The sequence below is a fragment of the Petaurus breviceps genome, unplaced genomic scaffold, assembly GCF_028583685.1.
Source record: "Petaurus breviceps papuanus isolate PSGF00001 unplaced genomic scaffold, PetGlider_PUasm1.0 207, whole genome shotgun sequence".
Taxonomy (NCBI): Eukaryota; Metazoa; Chordata; class Mammalia; order Diprotodontia; family Petauridae; genus Petaurus; species Petaurus breviceps.
The window spans coordinates 12354037-12377838 of record NW_027185850.1 but is presented as its reverse complement, the minus strand read 5'-3'; positions in this window follow the sequence as shown (position 1 = coordinate 12377838).

The window sequence follows — 23802 nt, the reverse complement described above, 5'->3', positions numbered from 1 at the left end:
CACTAAGTAGCCTCTGGGGGGATGCTCCAAAGAGTGAACCCAGTTGTAACTATGGAAACAACCCAGTATCTTTTAGATAATATCGATTCTATATATTTGAACTACACACAGATTTATCAACAGGTTCCCAGGCCAAGAGTACTCCACACGTCCCATCAGAGAGATGTCCTCCAGCATTTCAATGCAGTCTTTTTTGGGAGAAGCATCTTTTTTTGGGGGGCGGGGAATGGCAATCAGAGTTAAGTGACTTGCCCAGGGTCACACAGGTAGTAAGTATGTGAGGCTGGATTTGAACTGAGGTCCTCCTGACTCTATGGAGGGTGCTGTATCCACCATGGTACCGCCTGGCTGCCCCTCAATACAGTTTAGTGGCTATGTCTATATTTTCATAAGGAAAAAGACTCAAAATCCCAGACAGAGGTCTCATCCTTTGGTCTTATTTAAGTTGCCCGGGCTTCCTCTTGGTCTCACCTTCCACACCAAGAGCTTTGGAAACTATGACACATAGTAAAAAACAAAAGTAACCATAAAGATATCAAATGACAGAAACAGCATTTGGCGTTTGCAGAAAGTTTGCAGAACACTTCATTAATATTAGTTCATCTGATCCTCACAATAACCCCAGGAGGAAAGTCCTATCATCCTTGTTTTACTGTTGAGGAAACTAAGGCTGGCAGAGGTGAAGTGACTGGCCCAGAGTCTCACGTCTAGGAAGTTTCTGAGGCAGATTTTGAACTGGACACCAAGCCCAGCTCTCTACCACTGTCAGCATCAGTGTCTTTGTTTCTTCATCTGTAAAATGGGGTGATAATAACATCTGTCAGCATCTTTTTTTGCCTTTCTCTGCACCACCTAGCTGCCTATACACTATGTGAAATATTACTATAAAATGTGGTCACAACATAGAAAGGGTCCTTCTTTAGGCTTTTGAAATTCAGCCACTTTGAATGTCTTTTACAGTTGCTAGGAAAGTAACTGGTGAGAACAATTGGTTGGCTTCCTCTGCAAGATGGAGCTCAGCTCTGGGCACCCCAGCTGGAGGGCACTGGCAAGCAGGAAGGACCCAGGGGACAGCCACCAGGATGAGGCTTTGCCAACAGAGGGTCAGTTGAAACAACTGGGGATGGTGACCCTGAGGAAGAGAAGACTGGGCAGATGGGGTGAGGCCATAGTAGCTGAGTTCATATATTTGAGAGAGGAGATTTGGCTGGAGGGAAGAACCAGGAGCAAAAGATAGGAGCTGCTAAGGGACAAACTGAGGGGTAATGGAAGAAAAACTTTCTAACAATGAGGGCTGTTCAAAAGGTAGGTGAGCTGCCTTGAAAGGTTGGTGGAGACTGCCTTTAAGCAAAGACTGAACAATCACTTGGGTTTGAAATAGTAGGGTCTGGTTCATGTATGTGGTTGATAGGATGGTCACTAACGACCCTTCTCATTCTAAAATTCTGTGTTTCTGTCAGTGCAAGGGATAGAAATAGAAAAGAGACTTCAGATTGGTATATATAGGGAACTCCCAGGTGAGGGAACTCCCTCTACCAATGAAAGTTAGTACCTTTTAGAAATCTGACAGTCAGAGAGTTGCCTAAAGTGAGAGGGGAAGCTAGTAAACATGTTTAACAGATAGATATTGTGTTTTTAATGACAATATATTCAACAAAAGTCAGCCTAAAAACCATGAGGAGTGGTTTAATATTTTTTATTTAACATATCCTTTTAAAAAATATGCAACTATATATTCCCTCAGAATGGGTGATTGCATTAGTTTATCTTGTTTAACCACTTTCTTCATTGGGGCAGCTAGGTGGCACAATGGATAGAGTGCCAGACCTAGAGTCAGGAAGACTCATCTTCCTGAGTTCAAATTTGGCCTCAGACTAACTAGCTGTGTGACCCTGGGCAAGTCACTTAACCTGGTTTGCCTCAGTTTCCTTATCTGTAAAATAAGCTGGAAAAGGAAATAGCAAACCACTCTAGTTTCTATGCCAAGAAAACCCCAAAGGGGGTAATGAAGAGTCAGACAGAACTGAAAAAATGACTAAACAGTTTCTTCATTATGAGGAAGAATTTAGTCATGGGGATGGGGGGAGGGGCATAATGAGCCTGTATCTAGATATGTCAGCAATATAAAAACAAAAGATAACAATAGGCTTATCTTTAAAATATCTTATAATGATATTTTAAAATAAAATAAAATAAAATTTTATACCTAAAAAAGTAACAAGTTACTGATTCACTCTGAGAATCTCTTGTAACACATTTACCGACTCTGTTCCTCACACACATTAGAATGGATGCTCGCTGAGGGCAGAGACTGGGCTTTGTTTTGTTTTGTTTTGTTTCTGCCTTTCTGTGATCTTTAGGACTGAGCATGTGCCTAGTACACAGTCAGCATTTAATAAATCCATTAGACTGTGAGCTCCTTGAGGGCAGGGACTGTCTTTTTCCTTTCTTTGTATCTCCAGCATTTAACACGGTGCCTGTCACATGGGAGGTGTTTCATTGACTGATTGACTAACAACTCCATCTCCCTCTTCTCCATGCTTTTAAATGGCCTCAAATGCCCTGCCTTCTCACCCCTAACCTTTAGAAATGTCAAGATTTTTCCAAAGCCCAACCTACATATTACCTCCAATATGAGATCTTTACACATTCCCCCAGGTACTAGTGCCTCCCCTTATCAAATTACCTTGGGGATATGCATACATACATACACGTATATACATACATGTGTACATATGTGCATATCACCTCCCTGCCCCCAACAATAGCCACTAATCTCCCATTAGGATGGAAGATTAAGGATGATTATATGTCTGTCTTTACATCCCCAGGACAGTTCCTGGGACATGGTGGTCACTTAATAAATATCCTGATTGTTTGATAAGTTTCCTCCTTTAAGAGGCAGCATGATACAGCTAAAAAGCTTTGTGCTTGAGTCTGGAGAAACCTGGGTTCAAAGCCCATCTCTGACATTTACCAACTGTGTGACCTCGAGCAAGCTTGACCTCTCTGGGCCTCAGTTTCCTCATCTGTAAAATGAGGGATGCTGATACTTGTACTATCCACCTTGAGGGATTTTCTTTGTAAATCATAAAACACAATAAAAACAAAAAGTGAGATTCCTCATCGGCCCCTCAAAAATACTATGAGAAGACTGCAATTAGTTTATGCTTGGCCTAAAAGGTAAATGAGTTGAGTGTTTTCCTTCATTGAAGTAATTATCTGGATTCCAGAAGCACCTTGGTCCATTTACTCACCTTGTTTAATGGAGGCCGACCCATCACAGAATGTCTCCACCATAAATTGGCCCCTGGACTGGCTCCTTTGAAGGGTACCTCCTCCATCAGACCCAGTAATGAAGTGGGCAGTCTTCTACCATATGTTGCCATGTCTATTCATTAAAGAAATGCAGATGGCTCCTACCTACATTTCTTTGCTTTCTGATTTTATTTGGGGTCCTACAAATAAGTGAACTGAACCTTTGGCTCCCACTCTGGCATATAGAAGAAAAAGGCAAGATTTTCTTCCTGGGCTACTGCGTCTAAGGGGGTATAAAGTCATACCTTCAGGTTTGCTAACAGACTCATAGACATATTTGATCCAACCGTTGTTAAGGTAGTAGTAGCTATAATTTGCTTCTGTATTGTAAATAGAGAAACTGAGGCAGGAAGAATCGTACCTCTATCTCCAGGATCATTCTGTTGAACAAAGCATTTATTTACTATGTGCTGGGCACTGGGCTAGGCAGCTGGAGGATGAAGACAGAACCGAAATAAGTCCTTACCTTCTGCTGGGAGGTAACAAGAAACAGCAATAAGGAGGCTGACCACGATTAGATAATAATTTGGGAGAGGGAGACCAGACAGCGGAGGAAAGAGGGAAGACCTCTTGCAGGAGACAGCCTGGAACTGAGCGTTGAGAGGTGCTAAGGAGATAGAGATGAGGACAGAGAGCATTCCAGGTGCAGAGGACAGCTCGGAGAAAGGCATGAAGGCAAAAGAGATGGAATGTTACCTGTGCGACCATGGGTGAGTAACTTAAACTTGATCTCAGACTCCCTTTCTTCTTCTGTAAAATGGGGATAATGAGAGCAAAAAGAATGTTGTGAGAATCAAATGAGATAATGTCTGTAAATCACTTAGCACAGTACCTGGAACATAGTAGGTGCTTAATAAATGCTTCTGCCTCCCCCCTTCCAGAGAATTCCCTACACCAAAGAAATCACAGCTCCAGTCTCTATGGTTAAGTCATGCTCAGTATTTTTCTCCAATTAATCCATCCACAAGCACTTATTAAATGCCTACTATGTGCCAGGTACTATGTATATAAAGATACACATTCCACTGCCTTGAGTCTCCTACATTCTATCGGGGGAGACAACAGACAACACACACCTATAACAGTCATGATAACCACAGCACCGTCCGGATAATGCTTTAAGGTTTATAGATATTATCAGTTTTGTCCTCAAAACAACCCTGAGAAGTAGGTGCTATTATTATCCCTATTTTACAGATAGGAAAACTGAGGTAAACAGAGATTCAATTACTTGCCCTGAATCACAAAGCTAGCGAGTGTCTGAGGCCAAATTTGAACTCAGGTCTTTCTGATTCCAGGTCAGACATTCTATCCACTATACCATGTAGCTAAAGTATATTTAAGTCTATACTTATATACAACTACATATAAATATGTATATAGACACACAGACATAGAGAGATGAAGGGAGGGAGGGAAGGAGAGAGACAGAGAGAGAAGAGAGAAAAAGTGTGTGTGGGGGGGGGAGGAGACAGAGAGAGAGACAGAGAGACAGAGACAGAGAGAGACAGAGAGAGAGGGAGAGAGAGAGACAGAGACAGAGAGAGGGAGGGAGCAGAGAGAGGGGAGAGAGACAGAGAAACAGAGAGAGACAGACAGACAGACAGACAGACAGACAGAGAGACAGAGAGAGAGAAGAGGAGAGGGAGAGGGAGAGAAAGAGAGAGGGAGAGAGACAGAGAGAGTGCAGACGAGGTAGTTTGGCAGGGAGAGGGTGGGCACTAGCAACTAGTCCTGCTGGGGGGGGGGCCTATGCAGGAGGTGTAGACAAATTGAACTTTGAAAGAAGAGTTGGTTGAAATTTTGAATCTTCTGAGCTCACAGTGCCCCATGATTCTTAGCCATGGAGCATCACCAGAAACATACTCCTATTAAAGAGATGTATGTACCTTTGGAGCAATGAAAAGTCCAGGACCATACAAAATACTATATGATTTCCCCAAAGTAGTTCCAGCTCTTCCTTCTCAACTCTGGGTTTAGTTCTTTGTTCATAGGTAGGGCAACTATCCAAAATACAAATGATGATAACTACGGGGCTGCCTTCCCAGTTGCATGTCAGAGTTGGGCTAATTGGAACTTTTCCTCCACATTGTTTTTATAGTGTGGATGGTTAAGATGATATCTTCTTCTTTGCTGTGGATTTCGTTGGGAAAACTTTGTAGACTTCTAGCATTTGAAGCAATCAGTACAACGTATTGTGTGATTAGGCACATCTGAAACATCTTGTCATCAATCCAGGACCCCATTTCCATTTGGCCTCTGAGTCATGTAAATGAGCTAACTGCAGTAATTATCTGACCTGGAAAGTAGACAGGGTGTCGGGATTCATGCCCTTAGCACACAATTTTCGCTGCTGGCAGCAGAATTCCTCCCCAAGCCCTATGCTGAGATATAAGTTCAATTAATGATTAGTCCTAAGGAGTTTCAAAGAAATCTGTCCCAAGAGAACCCGCCAAGATCCAGGATAAACAAACAAACAGCAACCCCATGTTCAGAAAGGAAAGATTCTCTCCCCATTTGGGGGTAGGCGGAAAGAAACATGGCTAAGACTATACCCAAAAGCAAGTCTTACTGCGAGCGCTTGCTACATTTCATTTTATGGCCCTGAATTTCCTCCACTTGGCTGGAAAGGGCTATAGCTGCTCCATCTAGGCTCTACCTGTGATCCTGCTAATCAGTTTCCATTACAGACTGTCAAACACATACATCATTTGTGGACTTTTAAATCTAAATTTTATTGAAGAAATGTTACATATGGTTCAATATTTCAGTTCAGCAATGGCCATCAGCAGTGTACATCAATCCAAGGGTAGGGAATAATTAAATATTCCAGCAAACACAGTGGTCAAATAGCAAAGAAAAACCCTGGGCATTGAGCCCAGATTCCCCACCCTCTCTTATGGCGTGGCTTATGCTTCCTCCCACCCCCACCCCCCTCCTTGATTAAATCAACAACCAACAAATCTTTTATCATCATTAGTTAATTTGTAAATGAACAGCACATTCTCAAACTTCTCAAAAATTGTCCTTTAAATTCTATCAGGAAAATGAATAATCAAATTGTTCCATTAACAAGATATTTGTTAAAAAAAAAAAGAAGAGGAGAAAGTTGGTATAATTAGAAGGACTAGCGTCCCCTGTCAGTCATCAATGTTCAGCTCTAAATTCACTTTCCCACCCCTCGGTGCCATTCAGAGAAACTGAGCATTCCTTACATTCTAGCACTTATATTTAAAGCTCTAATTATGCAATCAGGAGGGAATGTTTTGAATTATAGTTATTTATGCATGCGTCATAGGATTTAGAGCTGGGAGGCATTTTAGTGTGGTGTAGTGATAGAGAATTAAACACAAAATCAGTAGAGTTCAGCTCAAATCCTAACTCTGATACTCAGTAGCTGTGTGACCATGGACAATGCCATTAACCTCCTTGAGCCTCAGTTCCTCATCTTTGAAATAGAGACGAGAATAACTCCTCATTAACAGAGTTGCCGGGATTATATAAAATAATCTATATAAAGCACTTTGTAAATTTTAAAGATGATATAAATGACCATTTTAAAAATCTGATTTAGCTCCCTGGCTGCCTACTTTCTTAACTAAGCACGGTAAGGAGCGCATCATCAATACAAGGGTTATTAGGGAGCAAGCAGGCTTTTGCAAGTGACATTCCTTAGAAGAATACATCTTGATCATCACACAATTAAAAAAAAATTGCAAAGAATGTTGTAAAAAAAAAGTTGTAAAGAATAAAATACCCCACTTTCCCTCAAGCCAAACTCCATCTTAAAGGCATTTCTAACAAGATGTCTCCCATGCTCACATCAGAATCATTCAAAATTCTTTGAAAGGTATAGTAAAAATAACTTTGTTCTATGACCCTCTGATGATTAACTGCAATGGTATAAAGAACAGAAATGCATTCCTAAAAGGTGTTCTTCACTGTCATGGAGGGGATGCAGTGCACAGTCTAAGTTGAAGAAGGATTCCCTGTGGATGATAAGGTCTTCCTGATGTTCCTGTTTGGGGATGACATCATGTTGGCCAGAGCAAGGTCAATAACATCCCAGGCCTCATGGATGAGACCCATAACCTTGCAAAAAGGCTTCAACCTGACCATCCACACAGGAAAAACCAAGTGGAATAGAAAAAACCTATTGCCCAGATTACAGTATTACTGCATTATGACATGAAGAACCGGTAGAGTTGGTTCATTATTATATCTGTCCTAAATAGAAGTAGCAAATGGTTGGCAAGGAGGGATCAGAATTAAGCAGAATGAGGAGAGAAGGTAGGATTGCCTTCATGAAATTATAAACCTGCCTTAATGATCTCAAACCTCTACCAGAAGAAAAAGTCCATCTTTTTTATGTCAACATAATATGTCAATGACAATCACTGGCATGACTGCACTGTTGGGAGTCATGGGACAGTACAGCCACCAAGAATAAAAAATAAGAATCACTCAGAGGGCAATGGAGAGACACACGATGAATATGAGGAACCCAAAACAAAGGTCAAGTAAAGATCTCTAAAGAACAGGAGCACATGCTATCATCAAAGAAACATTCAATTGAAAAAGATGGTGAGAAAGTCTTGTGACAAGATCGGGAATAAATGATGGACGTTTTGCTTCAGTGATAACAAGCAAAGTCAGGAGAAAGTAAGGAAGGCCCCCACAATGCTCCGTAGACACCCTGCGGAGGACACAGACTAGGGTCACACACCACTTTAGATACAAAGACAAAAAATAAAACATTCCACGACCTCAAGGAGTTTACAGTCTATCATGGGAGACAACATGAAGTGTGTGTACGTGTGGATACATGTATGTGTGTCTGCATGTCTCTATATATACATTTATACTGTATGTTTGTATATATAGACATATGTATGTATATATACTTTTGTGTGTCACATGTTTAAATATATACATGTATTTGTAATAATAATAATTAAAATTCCCATAGCGCTATGTGCCAGGCACTGTGCTAAACACTTCATTGCCTTATTTTTATCTTCACAATGACCCTGGGAGGTAGGTGCCACTATTATCCCCATCTTATAGATGAGGAAACTGAGGTGGACAGAGGCTAAGCGATTTGCCCAGAGTCACCCACCTAGTCAGTGTCTGAGGCTGGATTTGAGCTCAGGTCTTCCTGTCTCCAGGCTTGGCACTGTACCTTCTACCTGCATCGTACTTGTAATTGTACACTATGAAGAAGTATACGGTATATGTATATATGTATATGCATGTGTACACACAGGGCACATATATGTATGTGTAGACATACACGAGTACATGCATGCACAAGGTACGTGTGTGTGTACTTCTGTGTAGCTTTTGGGACGGACTCACCAATTATAAAGTAAATCTGAACCCCTTTGGTGGGAGGAAGGGGCTAACAGCCACCAAAGCATGGAAGGATTGCCATCAGTATCATCGCAAGGGTTGGGCACTAGACTTGGGGAACTCCTGGATTAGGAACTTCTCTCCACCAGTGCAGGTTGACAGTCTTCTGCAGGTTAGGATCCCAAAGTCTCCTGGACTTGCCCAGCATTTGTTATTGTTGAGTCGTTTAGTCACATTTGACTCTCTGTGCCAAGTTTTCTTGGTAGAGATACCAGAGGAGTTGGCCGTTTCCTTCTCATTTTACAAATGAGGAAACTGAGGCAAACAGGGTTAAGTGATTTGCCCAGGGTCACCCAGCTACCATGTTTCCCCGATAATAAGACACTGTCTTATTTTTTTTTTTTGGACAGAAAAACACCAGAGGGCTTATTTTCAGGGAAGGGCTTATTTTAATGAACATTGACAGCAATTTTAATAAACAGGTAAATGTGAACAAAAAAATGTACTTTATTCAATAAGCAAATCACTGGGGAAGAACAGGATGAAGCACTCACTGCTGCAGCTCTGATTGGATGCAGCTCAGAGCGCGGCGTGCATTTCACGGGGTGGGGGGGTGTGGTGCGTACAAAGGGTACCATAATGTAGCGTGTAGCGCAGGGGATCACCTTCACTACAGTAGCAATCTCAATAGGGCTTATTTTCGGGGGAGGGCTTATTTTAGAGGAATCTTACACAGTAAGGGGAGGGCTTATTTTTGGGATAGGTCTTATTATGGGGAAACACGGTAGTAAATGTTTGAGGTCAAATTTGAACTCAGGTCTTCCTGACTCTAGGACTGGTGCTCTATGCACTATGGCGCCATCTAGCTGCCCAGGGTAGATAGCCACCATATGTCAGAAGGAGAACTTGAACCCAATCTTCTTGGCTTGGATGCCAACTCTCCATCCATTGTACTTCATGCCTCTCACATCGTTAGAAGCAATATTCAAATCAATGAGATCCCAGATCCACTTTAGGATTTGAGTATTTGAATAATCCATCTTTCTTTCTTTTTTAATTTATCTATTTACTTTTAGTTTTCAACATTCACTTCTGTAAGATTTTGAGTTTAATCCATTTAATTCTTCAGATGAGAAGAAATAGAAGCCCAGAGGGGTTAATATATTTGACCAATGTTACACAGGTATCAACTGGCAGAGATGAGACTTGAACGCAGATCTTCTCAGGATACTGGGCTGTTTTCTTGGTCCCACTGGTCAGTTTTAAAGTGACTTAACATCAAGGTCAGAGGGAACTTGGAGATGACAGGATTATAGGACTTAGAGTTGGTCAATAACCATTTATTAAGTGCCTACTATGTGTCAGGCATTGTGCTAAATTGTGGGGTTACAAAGAAAGTCAAAAGGCAGTCTAACAGGGGAGACAACATTCCAAGGACTCTATGCAAACAGCGGACAGGATAAAGTGAAAATAATCTCAAAAGGAAGGCATTAGTAATAAAGAGAGTGGGGGAAGGCTTCCTGTAGAAGGTGGGAATTGAGGGGAGCTATGAGGGACCTAATCAATCATGAGAAAAAGGATGTGAGATTGGGATTCAAGATGAGCTTGTTTCTAATCCTGCCGCACATACTTGCTGGCTGTTATCCTGGGGAACTCTAACTTTTGCCTTTCTGAGCTTCAGTTTTCTCACCTGTAAAAGGGGAAACTGGAGAAGGAAGAGGTGAACTCTTCAGTATCTTTACCAAAAAACCCCCAAACAGGGTCACAAAGAGTCGGACACAACGGAAAAGTGACTGAACAAGAACAAGAGGGATAATAATGAATAGCACTCCCAGAATGGCTGGGTCAAAGGAGCGAGGGTGCATCGGGGGTTCTGCAAACCTCTGAGCTCTGGGCTGAGTTATGCTGCGTAATCCACCCCCCTCACTGGACGTGAAGGCAGGTCAGCTCTGCAAACCCCACTGTCTCTTCAGCCCAGACGCACTGAGCTCAGGAAAGCCCGAGGAGACCCCTGCTCCTGAGTCCCAGCAAAGGCAGCTGGTCATACCTGTGGGTGCAGCCTGACACTCTGGCCTTGGGTTTTAACCTGAACTTTGAACTTCCCTGTTTTGCTGAGTTTTGGTCAAGCCCTAATCTTTCTTAATTGTAAAGTGGGGGGGGGTTGCTCAAAGCTGATTAGTTACAAAGGATCTTATTCAGAAAACATCAGGAGCTCCCTCTTTGCTGTCTCCCTCTGCTCCCATTGGCAAGTCCAGAGTGACACAAGTCAGATGTGCTCCAGATGTCCCCTGCAGTGAGAATCTCTGCCTTCGCTAGATCTACATTTCCAGAGCACTGATTTCTACTGTCTCCTCTTTTTCATCCTTCTCTGGGACTCTCTGGGGATACTACCCACACCCAGATATTTCTGAGACAGCGGCAGCAGAGATAAATAGCCAGCAAATAAAAAATGCCATTGTTAGAGGGCTTTCAAGTTTGCAGAATGTTTTACTTAGTTTTGAATCATAGATTAAAGCTAGACAGTGCTTTCAAGGTCACAGCCAGTAAGTAGAATTCAAACTCAGGTACTTTAAAAACAAACCAAAAACAACTCGGGCCCTTTGCCTCTCAAACCAGAACAATCTTCATTGTACCATGTGATCCTTCGTTTAAGCCTCCCAACAACCCTAATAAAATGTAATAATCCCCATTTTGCAATTGGGAAAACTGAGGCTTAGATGGGGTTACCCAAGTCATAGAGTTGGTAAGTAATAAAGGTAAGATTTGAACCCAGGTCTTCGTTGCTCCAAGTCAGTGCCCTGTCCATTATGTCATGCTGTCTCTATACTAAGAAAATATGAAGTAACCAGGGCTATAAAGGGCAGGGGTGCCCATTAGCACTGGGAATCAGAGTGTGGCACTGTAAACCTGGGGCTTCCCTTAATTCACTTAGTACCTCTGTGACTATAATTAATCCACTTAACTTTGGTGTGGAATGGAAAGGGACCTCAAAAGGCATCTCATTCAAACCTTCAGTTTACAGATGTGGAAATGGAGGCGCAGGCTTCCTTAGCTTTATTCAAGTTCCAGCTAAAAAGGCCCTTCTACAAGCCTGTTCTCACCTTCCTTCATGGTACAGCCTTCCCTCTGGGATTGTCTTCAGCTCATTCTATACAAAGCTTGTGTATATGTATATGGTTGTTTTCCTAGTAAAATTATGAGCTGCTGCTGTTGTTCAGTTGTGTCCAACTCTCTGTGACCCCATATGGGGTTTTCTTGGCAGAGATACTGGAATGGTTTGCCATTTCCTTCTCTGGCTCATTTTACAGATGAGGAAACTGAGGCAAACGGGGTTAAGTGACTTGCCCAGGGTCACCCAACTAGTAAGTATCTGAGGCCAAATTTGAACTCAGGAAAATGAGTCTTCCTGACTCCAGGCCCAACACTCTATGCATTATAGCACCCTGTGGCTCTCCAGAATCCAGGTTACCAGACTCCTAATCTAGAATTACTATCCCTACCCTGCCCTGCCTCCCTCCAGAGACTAGGTTGTTTAATCTGCTTTGTGCTGCCTGGGTTTGCTGCCCACTAGTCTCTTTCTAGTTCTTCTCTCTCATTCTCCTTCCCATGTGCCTAATTTCATGCCCTTATATTTCACCTTGTACTGGGAAATGTATTGCTTCCAAGCTCTAACGAATTCCGTTCAATTCAATAAACAGGACTCTTGTGCTTGTAGCAGACCTGAATTTGCAGAGAGAGTTCCTCACCCAGGAGCTCCCTGCATAAATAAATTATAAACTTGGGGGATAAGGGGGAGAACTGAAATTCTTACTATGTGCAAAGCATGGCACACGCTGAGAGTATTAAGCCATGTTTGCTGGTAATATCCATGTTTCAAGCTATCTGATACTGTAAAAAAAAGTTGGGGAATAATATTGCATATTTCTCCAGTGCTTTTTGAAAGGACATTTTCATGTATTCTTTTATTGTAGAATAGCAGAACCACAAAAAGTCAGAACCGGAAGGGAGCTCTTCAGAATCTCAGAACAGAGAGCTATAGCGGGAAGGAACTTTCAACTATCCAGAGTCATAATATCAAACATAATAGAATGTTTGGGGGCTGGGGCGGGGGGGGGGGGGGGGGGGGGTGGGTGGGTTGGGAGCGAGAGCTTAGAACATAGACCTTTAGGAATGAAGGGCCTTTAGAACTTCAACTGTTTGAACCACAGGGAATTTAGAGTTCATGCCATCTAGCCCTCTGGTTTCATGGAAGAGGAAGCAGATTTAACATCTCACTGTCTCTCCAAACAGTGTGTGGTTATATCCAGTTCTGCAAATAAAAATATCTGAGACCCAAAAGAGCAGCAGGAAGTTGTCCAAAATCTCAACATAGGGGAAAGAACCAGAAAGTCCATTATCGCTGGTCCTCATTCTACTCAACTAGCTTGAAATTTTAAAATCCTTTGGAATCACATCTTGACCTTAGGAAACCCTTCCAAAAGTTGGTTTTTGACCGTTTGCCTGCAGATCACACACAGTTCCTGGCTTCGGACAAAATGGCTAGTGAATAGGAATGTGTCCTTTGGAATAGGAGGAACTGGCTATTTATTGGAATACAAAGAAAATCCATTTTGAAGAGGTTCCTAAATAGATTATTTCTTCCTGCTATCTTAAATTTCCAAAGACCACAAAGTGAAAGGAAAAGACACACATTTTCAATATACAGATACAGGTAGCTGAAAGCCAGGTCTATCAATAAGGTGATATAAGCATTAACTTTGTTAGAGTAAGGCTTATTTTCAGTGGAAATAAAAGAAATAAAAATTTTGTGGCCTCAGCATGAGATAATCCTGAGCTCCAATCTATTTATTAATAATGAATTATAATCAATAAATGGCATTAAGTTTTCAATATTTTGTTTTCAAATTTAAACATTCTATTTGATTCTGAAGACAGGCCAGCAGCTCATTAAATACGAAATAGTATATGTAAATCCTAAAATATCCCTAATAAACATAAGCAGGTAGGCATTACAAAAATAACAGTGATTAACTTTTTTTTTTATCATATGCTTTCTTCACATTGAAATAAACACTGTTCAAAATAGAGAGTATTTATATAAAACATTTATTGAGGACACGATATCTTACCTATCCCAATTGTTCCATAATATAGTTATGATTGATGTTACATTTTTGCAAGGAAATGGCTATGATTAAGATGTAATTTAATTTCACTTAATAACAGTCCCATAACAGTTCCAGTCCAGATAGTTCTCACTTTCCAGTATACAGCCCATGTTTACTGAACAAACACTCCCCTTCCTGGGTACCTATTTCAGCAATAAGAATTTTAATATTTAGGAAGAATCGTGAATGCCGTGACTGTTGTAGCTTTAATCCTCAATTTTAATGTTTCATTAAGACAGCTTTTGCTGTGAATAGATCATGAATTGTCAACCAAACAAATGTTTAATAAAGCAATAACCTGTTGAAGGAATAAATTAGCTGTACAGGCAGGTTATGCTTTTGGAATATCTTTCCGCCAAAAAAGGTTTTGTAGCCACTCTGCTCAGTGATCAGTCTTATATTGCAATGTGACTCATAAGACTCGCTGTACTGAATAAAAATTTAGGCAATTAGTGATCTTATTTCTTAGGAAGAACTGCTCACTCTCGTATATTAACATGGATCTCGCTCAATTAAAATTATTCACAGTCAGCAAAAACAATTTCTGCACTGTAATGAAATGATGAAATAATTATATGCAAGGGAGGACTTGTGGTCTTTTTAATTATTCTATTCTTCATTTTTAAAAGGGCTATTTGAAAACGCACTCTTATAATTGATTGCTATAAATCAGTCAAAAGCATTCTAAGGATCATAAATATTCTAACTTTTAAAAGACAAAGAAATGCTAAATATTCAATGGAATCCTTCAATATTCAGAAAATTTAATCTGGGGGAAAGGATGGACTGCTCTTTGGAAAATAAAAAAGTAAATTTGTTGTCCTGTGAAAAATGAAATATCTTGAATGTCAGTAACAGAAATGGAATTAACAAGAGATCTTTTTATTGTTTTTTAAGGTCATTAGGCTGTGAATTCTATAATTATGGAAATTGTCAGTCCAGTTCCGTAGAGTGTTTGCTCCCATCCATAAGGTACTGGAATGTTCAATCAGTCTCTCTCTCGTGGGAAAGTTAGGTCATAACTGTAAGTGTACCAGCAAAATTGAATTAAGCAAAGAGATTTCATTAGTATTTATAGCCAGAAGGCATCTGTAAAAGTACAGGGCAAAGAAGTTATGTGGAAGTCAAAGGAGGGAAAAAAATGGGTTTCTAGTGACAAAGGCGACTCTGAAAGAGATATAAGTGTGTAATGAATAAGCGCTATTGAGCCAGCCTGCAAGGAGGGAGTCGCAAAGATGTCAAATATTGATTTTCTTGTGTATGCCTTTGGACTACATATGTAATTGTTTGGATTTGCTGTCTTCATGGTACAACAATATTTGTTGTTGAAGGTTAAAAAGCATGGTGTGAAATAAACCCTAAAAAAAGTCAGAAACACACTGGAGAATGGTAATAATATTTCACCCAGCATCTCATTAAGGGTTTGAGGTATTTTCTCACAAAGGAATATTTAAACCAAGAAAAATGCAATGTCTGTATCCATTTTTAATAGAACAGAAAGTCCATATTGGTGCTTAACTATGTTATTGAACAATATTTGATTAATTGATTACCAGCATCACTTTAGATTAAACTAATTCCTCAACTACTTACTTGAATGAACAGATATTCTTAAGGGGCATCTGCACAGTAGAAAAACAGAGACAGCTTATTTTTATTTTATTTTAGGTCTTAGCTGTGATTTTAATTAATCTAATTAAAGTTCAAGTGATTATAAAAATTGAAAGAGCCATGTCTTAAAAAAAAAAATTCTACAGCTTTTTATGTTGTCACTAATTTTATTTCATCTGCATGGGGGAAAATATTTCAAAGCATCTCTGGCTTAGATTACATATAAACATATGTATTATGATAACAGGTCATAATTGAAGTAAGCAAATTAAAGATGGTGTTCATAAGGTTACCAGATAAGTAAAAAAAATTTTCAAATATTTGGGGGGGGGTTCTGCCCCTTTGAAACTTCACAAGTCTTAATTAGGACTGCTAATTACCATAATCTTTCTTTTTTGATCAGCAAAATGGCCAGTTTTTTTTTTTTATTATCTTATTTTTAACCCTACCCTTGACCTTGGCATTTCTGTTTTAAAAAAAAAAAAAGAAGCAAAAACAAAGTGAAAAAACAACAGCAAGACACTACGAACAGCTCCAGTGTGAATTTCTGGTAGCCTGAAACCACAAACTAAGAAAGAAAAAACGAGAAAATTCAAGGCAGGCAAAAACCTGGCTGTTCCCAGGCACCAGAAGGAGTCCAGAGGCCAGATTCAACACTACAATGGAGCTTGCTGCCCTTGTCCAAGCATTGTTCACTTGGAAACCAAAATGGAAAACTCTAAGAGAGGGCAGCTCCCAAAGAGGGCCACCCTCAGAAGCACCTGGAAGATTCCAGGCTGTTGATTTGTTCCTTTGTTGTTTATGTTGCTGTGCATTGATCATTTGTTGATCCGTGTGCAGCTTCAGCAGTTGAACTAAAAACATTTAAGCCGCAACAAAAAATGCGAGGACTGGGTCACATCAGGGCCTGGTCCAATGCGGGATGCTCTGTTTTCCAAGTATTTTCCTGGCAGGTGGGACCAGAAGGAGATGCTGCAGCGTGAGCATCGGTCCCCCGTGTGAATACTTGTCAGGAATGACATACGGCACAGTTGTGCGCTCCTATTTTCCTACACGGGCGGCTTGCAGGGTATCTGTTAATAAAATAAATTACGTTTCCTAAAGAGCTATTAGCAGACAGCCCTTTGGCTTCATGAACAGCCTCCTCCCATATGCTGTCCCCCTCTCTTTTTCTCTTGCCCCTCCCTTCACTAGGCACTTGACAATTCCTCTGCTCCTGGGGGAGCTTGCTGCCACGCCCCCTCCCCACGCCTGGCTGGCCACTGAAAGGAAAACCAATTGCTGTTTGTTTGTCCTAACTCTGAAACGTTTTTCTAAACCCCAAAGGTTAGAAGCTGGTTTGGCCCCAGCCCCTCTGACTTTAAAAAGCTTCGCTACTGAGCTGAAACCAGCACGCTAATGTCACCCATCCTGGCAGAACTCCAGAGTCCCAGCCTGTTACTTTCACTCTGTGTCCTGTATCAGGAAGAAGAAGTTTGGGAAAGCCCCACAGCCAGACCACAATGTTCCCGAAGCAAGCATTAAGGGAGAATGGCGATTGGTCATGTGCTTACCCCCAAATCAAGGGTTTCATTAATCAAGCTATATCGAGATAAACCTGTCAGTGGACAGAGGAGACCAGAAATCAAACAGTCAGTGGAAAGTTCTGACAGATTGTTAAATAGAAACCCTTTTAAAATGGAATTTAATTTACTGTGATATTATAGATATTTATGCATCAATAGGCAAGTGCAGATTGAGTTCAGGGGTCAGCTCTGGTATTTGAAAAATAAAAGCATGGGCTGAAACAAAAGGTGGCAGTTACCTTTGTCTGAAATTAGGGTTCATTAGACTAAAGAGGTCGTCTCTGATGGATCCGTTACTGGGAGATGGAGCTGCTGGCTAGGGTGAGAATGTGATGTGGGAGGACAAGACAGGCCAATCAAGATTTTGTCAGCTTCATTAAATACTTGTCTACAAACTTCAAAGAGATAGATAGATAGATAGATAGATAGATAGATAGATAGATAGATAGATAGATAGATAGATAGATAGACAGACAGATAGATATGTCTACGTATGTATATATGTGTGTATATAAGTATATTATTTATGTATATATGTGTGTATGTATGTATATTTATCTGTGTATGTCTTTCCCCCCAGAGATCCCAAACATTCTACCACTGTCCTCTTGAGGTGCCTCTCTTTTTTCTTTCATTCTCTTTTTCCTTCTTTCCCTTTTAAAAATTTTCTACCAGTTGCTTTTTTTCTTTCCCTTCCTACTTCTGGTTCATTTCCTTCCCCACTCCACCCCCATCCTACACTGGTCAGTCAAAGGCAAGCCCTACTGGGGGCCCTAACCACTCTCTCTCCCCCTAAAAGGTTTTTGAGGTCACCCCAGGAGAGTTCCTAGCAGAGACCCCAATGAAATGACAAAAGAACCTTCTCATGGACAAAATGTTTTGGGGAGTTTTTCTGCTTCTAATATAGCTGCAACTGGTTTGGGTAAATGAATAGAATTATCATCTAAGTCCCTGTTAAACTGATGCATGGATGTCGTTGTTATGATCAAACAGGAGTTTTGTCCTAGGTCTGTTGTGCTGCCTAGTACCAGAACAGAGCTCCAGCACAACCCAGTCCCTGTAATCTTTCCTGATATTCCCAGCTGTCAGTGTGCTTCCTCCCAAATACTTCACAAGCATTTGTACCTATATACCGGTATGTAGTGGTTGTCCTCATAAGACTGCATGCTGCTTGAAAGTAAAGATGATTTTGTTCATTCTCCTTGTATCCTCCAGGCCCTAGCATGGGGCGGGGTGGGGGTGGGGGGTGGGAAGGGCTGTACCTGTACCTGGTGCATTGTAGGTACTTAGTAAATGATTGTTGATCTGTTGAGATGACTACAGACAAAAATTATTCTATATTTTATAACATTGCACACCCAGAAGGGTTGTGCTTCACAGTTCAAAATTACTCATTGTGTTCCCTTGATTCATGTTTTCGACAGCTCTGCACTTCCCCAAATGCTCCTGTTTTGCTTTGGTTTGGGTCGGGTTTTTTATGGTCCTATGAGTTTCTTTTTCTTTCTTCTTTCTACTCATCTAGTAGGAAAGAACAAGCAAGACTTTAAAAAGAGTATGAAAAATGGCTGCATCGATAATGGTCATTTTCTAGAAAACATAAAACATTTGCCATCTGTAAGGGGCTTTATAGAGGAGTCAGTCACCCAAGCAACTGGATAAGCTGAACAGGGGTCAAAGAGCATTGGATAAGTCAAGGAGAGATGGTATGAATATTGGCACCCCAGTCCCCACACATTTGTTAAGCAGCCCAGGCTGATGAAAAAGTTAGTCAACAAATAGTAACGCACCCTGTGGGCCAGGTAGCTTGCTAAGCACTGGAAATACAGGCAAAAACCAGACCCTGCTCTCAAGGAGCTCCCACTCTAATGGGAGAGGCAACGTGCAAATACTTATGTTCAAATAAGATACGGACAAGGTAAATTGGAAATAATTATCATAGGGAAAACACTGGAGAGTGGCAGAGGCAGAACAGAACCCTGGGAAAGGCACCTTGCAGAATATGAGATGTGAGCAGAGTCTTGATGGAAGTCAGGGATACCAAGAGGCTTATGTGGGAAGAGAAGGAATCCCAGGCCTAGGGAACAGACATGACAAAGACATAATCAGAAGATGAAGTGTCACATGTAAGAAATAGAGAGTAGACCAGGGTAGCTAGATGGTACAGTGTGAGGTAAGTAAAGTGTAAGAACTTGTATAAACCATGTCAAATTGCTTCCCTTCTCAATAGGGAGTGGGGGAAGGGGAGGGAAGAGAGAATTTGGAAGTCAAAAAAAATTTTTTTAATGCAAAAATTGTTTTTACATATAATTGGGAAAAATAAAATATTAAATAAGGTAAAGTGTAAGAAGACTGGAAGGGCAGGAAGGAGTTAGTTTGTGAAGGGTTTTAAAAACCAAACTGAAAACTTCACCTTTGATTGCAAGGATAATAGGGATCCATTGCACTCATGACAATGATCCAAAGAGTTCATACTAACAATTCTTTAATGGTGCCCTAAGCAATAAATAATTGCATGTTTTTCCTTTGTGACAACAAGCTTGAAACATCATTGGTTTGTTTCTATAGCTACCCAAAGCCATCATGATCATGCAATACAATGATTTGGTGCTCATGACTTAATTACATCAAACTAGGACCACATCTGCTAGGCACAGCATGTTCTTGTAGGTTCTCAACCCACCATCAAATTGTTTCCAAACTGCTACAGCAGCTGACATTTGAGCACAAACCAATTCCCAGTAGTTGGATGCATACTCATACCTTCATTTGCATTCTGTGAACTGCACCAGAGCAGTTCCCTCATTCCCCTCTATTACCCTGTAATCATATCCTATCAGTTCATCCTGATCAAGATGTTATGAATGTTTGTTTTCTTACAGAACAAGGGTCAGGCTCTTTGAAAACCATGATCACTGGGCATGTATATCATCAGCTATCTTGAAACCAAAACAGATCATCACAAAAATTCTGCAGAAACAAACTTTATATTGCCTCTCCCTGAAGTATCAAGACTGTTTTTTGATTTAGACATTCTCTACTTACATTATTATTCTTTGATCTGATGAACTTTTAGATGAACTGTTTGGCAACACTGATCAGTCACAGTCATTTAATAAAGTATCTCAAATACTATTGTGCTATAAGAAATGATGAGCAGGATGCTTTCAGAAAAACCTAGAAAGACTTACATGAACTGATGCAAAGTGAAGTGAGCAGAACCAGGAGAACATTGTCGTACACAGTAACAGCAATATTGTATGATGATCAACTGCGAATAACTTAGCTACTCTCAGCAATACAACAGCCCAAACAATTCTGAAGGATTTGTGATGAAAAATGCTGTCTACTTACAGAGAAAAAACTGATGGAGTCTGAATGCAGATTAAAGCATACCCTCCTTCACTGTTTGTTCATGTTTTTTTTTCTTTTGGCCTGTTCCTTCTTTTGCAACATGACTAATATGGAAATGTGCTTTGCATGATAGAACATGTATAATCTATATCAAATGCTTACCATCTGAGGAAGAGGAAACCTTTCTGGGTTTTGTCAAGTCAAGAAACATTTATTAAGCACCTACCACGTGCCAATCAATGTGCTAAATTGTAGAGATACAAATAAGGGCAAAAACATGCCTGCTCTAAAAGAGCTCACAATGTGATGGGGAGAAAAGATAGAGGCAGAAAGGTATAAACAGGACAAATTGGAGACAAGGTCAGAGGGAAAGCACCAGCAGTAAGAGGGCCTGAGAAAGGCTTCCTATCTAAGGTGAGATTTCCTCTGGGACTTGAAGAAAGTCAAGGAAGCTGAGGAAGCCCAGAGGCAAGGATGAGAAGGGAGAAAATTCCAGGCCTGGGGCATAGCCAGTTTTTAAAGATAGAATGTCATGGTTCAACGAACAAGGAGAAGGCCAGTCTCATTGGATCACAGAATATGTGGAGGGGGGTAAGATGTAGGAAAACTAGAAAGGTAGAAGGGGCCAGGTCATAAAGGGCTTCAAATGCCAGAGAATTTTCTATTTGTTTCTGGAGGCAACAGGGAGCCTCTGGTGTATGTTGAGTGAGGCAGTAACATGGTCACACCTGTGCTTTAGGAAGACTGAGAGCATCCTATACTTGACTATAAGCCGCCATGGGGGGAAGGGGTGGGAGGGGGACAAAATGTGAAACTCTAGGAATTGTGGAATTGAATCCTGTAAACTAAAAGAAAACAAACAAGTTAATTAAAAAAAAAGACTGAGAGCTGAGTGGAGAGAGACAGGAGGCATTTTGTAGATGAGCTAGTTCAGCTTCCTTCTATCTGAAGAAGAGCCTGAGACTCAGAGAAGTGACCTGATTAACCCCAAGTCCCACAGACATGAACTTGAACCCAGTTACCGGTTCTCAATCCAGTACACTTTTTACCATACTGCAGGTAATCTTTAAGGGCTACAATGCTGTGAAATATGGCATAAATAGTCCTTCTGTGACATTTAAATATCATGTAACTGATTCACAGATGCCTTGAAAGATGTGTGGGCATCCCACCAATGAAAATCTCAGCCCCTCCTTTTTGTGCCCATGGCTTTCCCCAGAGGAGCCACCCAATGCACTTACTGGAAGCCTCCTTCTGCTTCTTCTAATGTCTCAGGTGTGACACCAATGTGACAACATCAGTTTTCTTTCATTTTCATTACACAACTGGCCCCCTTCTCCACTCACACACTTCTGGCACAATCAGTCAATATCAAACATAGGCCCTCAAGATTCATTAGCTACGATCTGACTCCCCAGCTGCATTGTTCACAGAAGCCAAGGTCAGTTCCAAGCATAATTGCACCCTTAGGATTGGTTAGTGATATTTTGGACTAAGTCTTTCTTTACATTTTAACTATTTCAAATAGAAATGTAAATAGAAGGGAATGCCAATGCCTAGTTCCACATAGATCACTGTGAGACAGTATCTCAGACTGCAACAGGATGGACCCTGAGGTTCTCAGATTCCTAATACAACCTGAACTCAACCAAGAGGCCCCTGCAGATCCACCATTCTGTTCCTCGAAGATCCCATAGGGCCCAATCAACCCGAGGAGGAGGTGGTCAGCACAAAAAACCCAGGTAACCCGGAATGAGACTTTCCCAAAAGTTCAGCAGGAAGGCAGAGCTTGGCCCTACACAGAGCCCCAGTTCAGAAGTTAAAGTTGGATAGAGAAGAGAGAAGGAAGAAGCATTTATTTAGCAGTATTGGGCTGAATGCTTCACAAATATGCTCTTGACCATCATCAAGAGTTACTGCAAAGCCAGAGACCCCTAAAAAGGAGTGAATCACTCCATAACAACTGCAAGGAGAGACTTAAAGGAGAAAAACAGATTTCTACACAAAGAATACATGAATACCTAGAAGAAATTAAGTAAGAGAACAAATGAAATAAAAGCTTGGGAGGAAAAAACATCGGAGAAACCCTACTCAAGTAACAGACTCTATGAAAACTAGAATAGACCAAACAGAAATCAAGGAATCCATAAGATTGAAAGAAATATGAGAATAAAATCAAAAGACTGGGGCGGGGGAGAAGCAAACTATCTGATATCTTAACCCTAATGACTGTCCTAGAAAATGGAACAAGGAACTTAGGGATTATGGGATTTTCTGAAAACTATGATTGAGGGGCGGCTAGGTGGCATGGTGAATAGAGCACTGGCCCTGGAGTCAGGAAGACCTGAGTTCAAATACAGCCTCCGACACAACACAAAACTAGTCTGTGACCTTGGGCAAGTCACTTAATCCCAATTGCCCTACCTTCTCCCCTCCAAAAAGCAAAATTAAAAAAAAAACCCAAACCCCTATGATTGAAATAAAACTGGATATTATACATCAATAACATCTTCTGCCTTCTGGAGTCACATAGAATAAGTCTGGTTACTGCTGTCCCTTATAGTTCCCCAAATGAAACTATCTTGTTCAGCTGATTTTTCTTTTATCACCACTCACAATGCCCAATTGCTTTAGCTTAGCCTGCCATTAAAGGATTTCAGGTTCTGTCATCATTCCACCCACCCTTTAGTTTTTGAATGTTTCTTCCAAAATGTGAGGCTCACTACTGGACATAAAAGTCCAGATGGGGTCAAACCAGTCCAGATTAATGATAACTGTCCAGTTATCTATTAAAACCAGAGGACAAAGTAAAGATAGAAAAAAAAAGCCATTGATAACCTGCTTAGAAGAACCACAAAAGAAAAATCCTCAAACATGTCATAGACTATAACCAGAGGATTCATGTCAAAGAAAAAATACTACAAGCATCTAGAAAGAAGCTCCTCAAGCATGAAAGAATTATAGTCTGTGTTACATAAAACCTGGAAGCTTCTATTGAAATCAAAGGGAGATCTTGAAATACCATATTCCAAAAACTAAAAGATAGGTTAACAAACAAGGATAACTTGTTCAACAGTTAAAGCTCTTCGAAAAGAGAAATAAATGATCCTTCAGTGGAATAGAAGACTTTCAAGTATTTTCTAATGGTAAAACCAGAGCTGAGTTGGAACTTTGAAATTCAAACACAAGAGATCAGAGAAAGCTAGAAAGGTAAATTTATCTGAACGATTAAAAGGAGCTGTATCATGATGTAGTGCTAGCATTCTAATAAAGTGAGAAGAAACCAGTGCCCTTTCAGAGCCTAAATGTTTTTAAAGGGCATTGAGGAAGTTAAATAAAAAAAAACAGAGATAAGGCAGAAATAGTGAAAAAGGACCATTATAATATAAACAGAAAAGAAGAAAGCACAGACAAGTAAAACAGTTTTAAAAGTAATG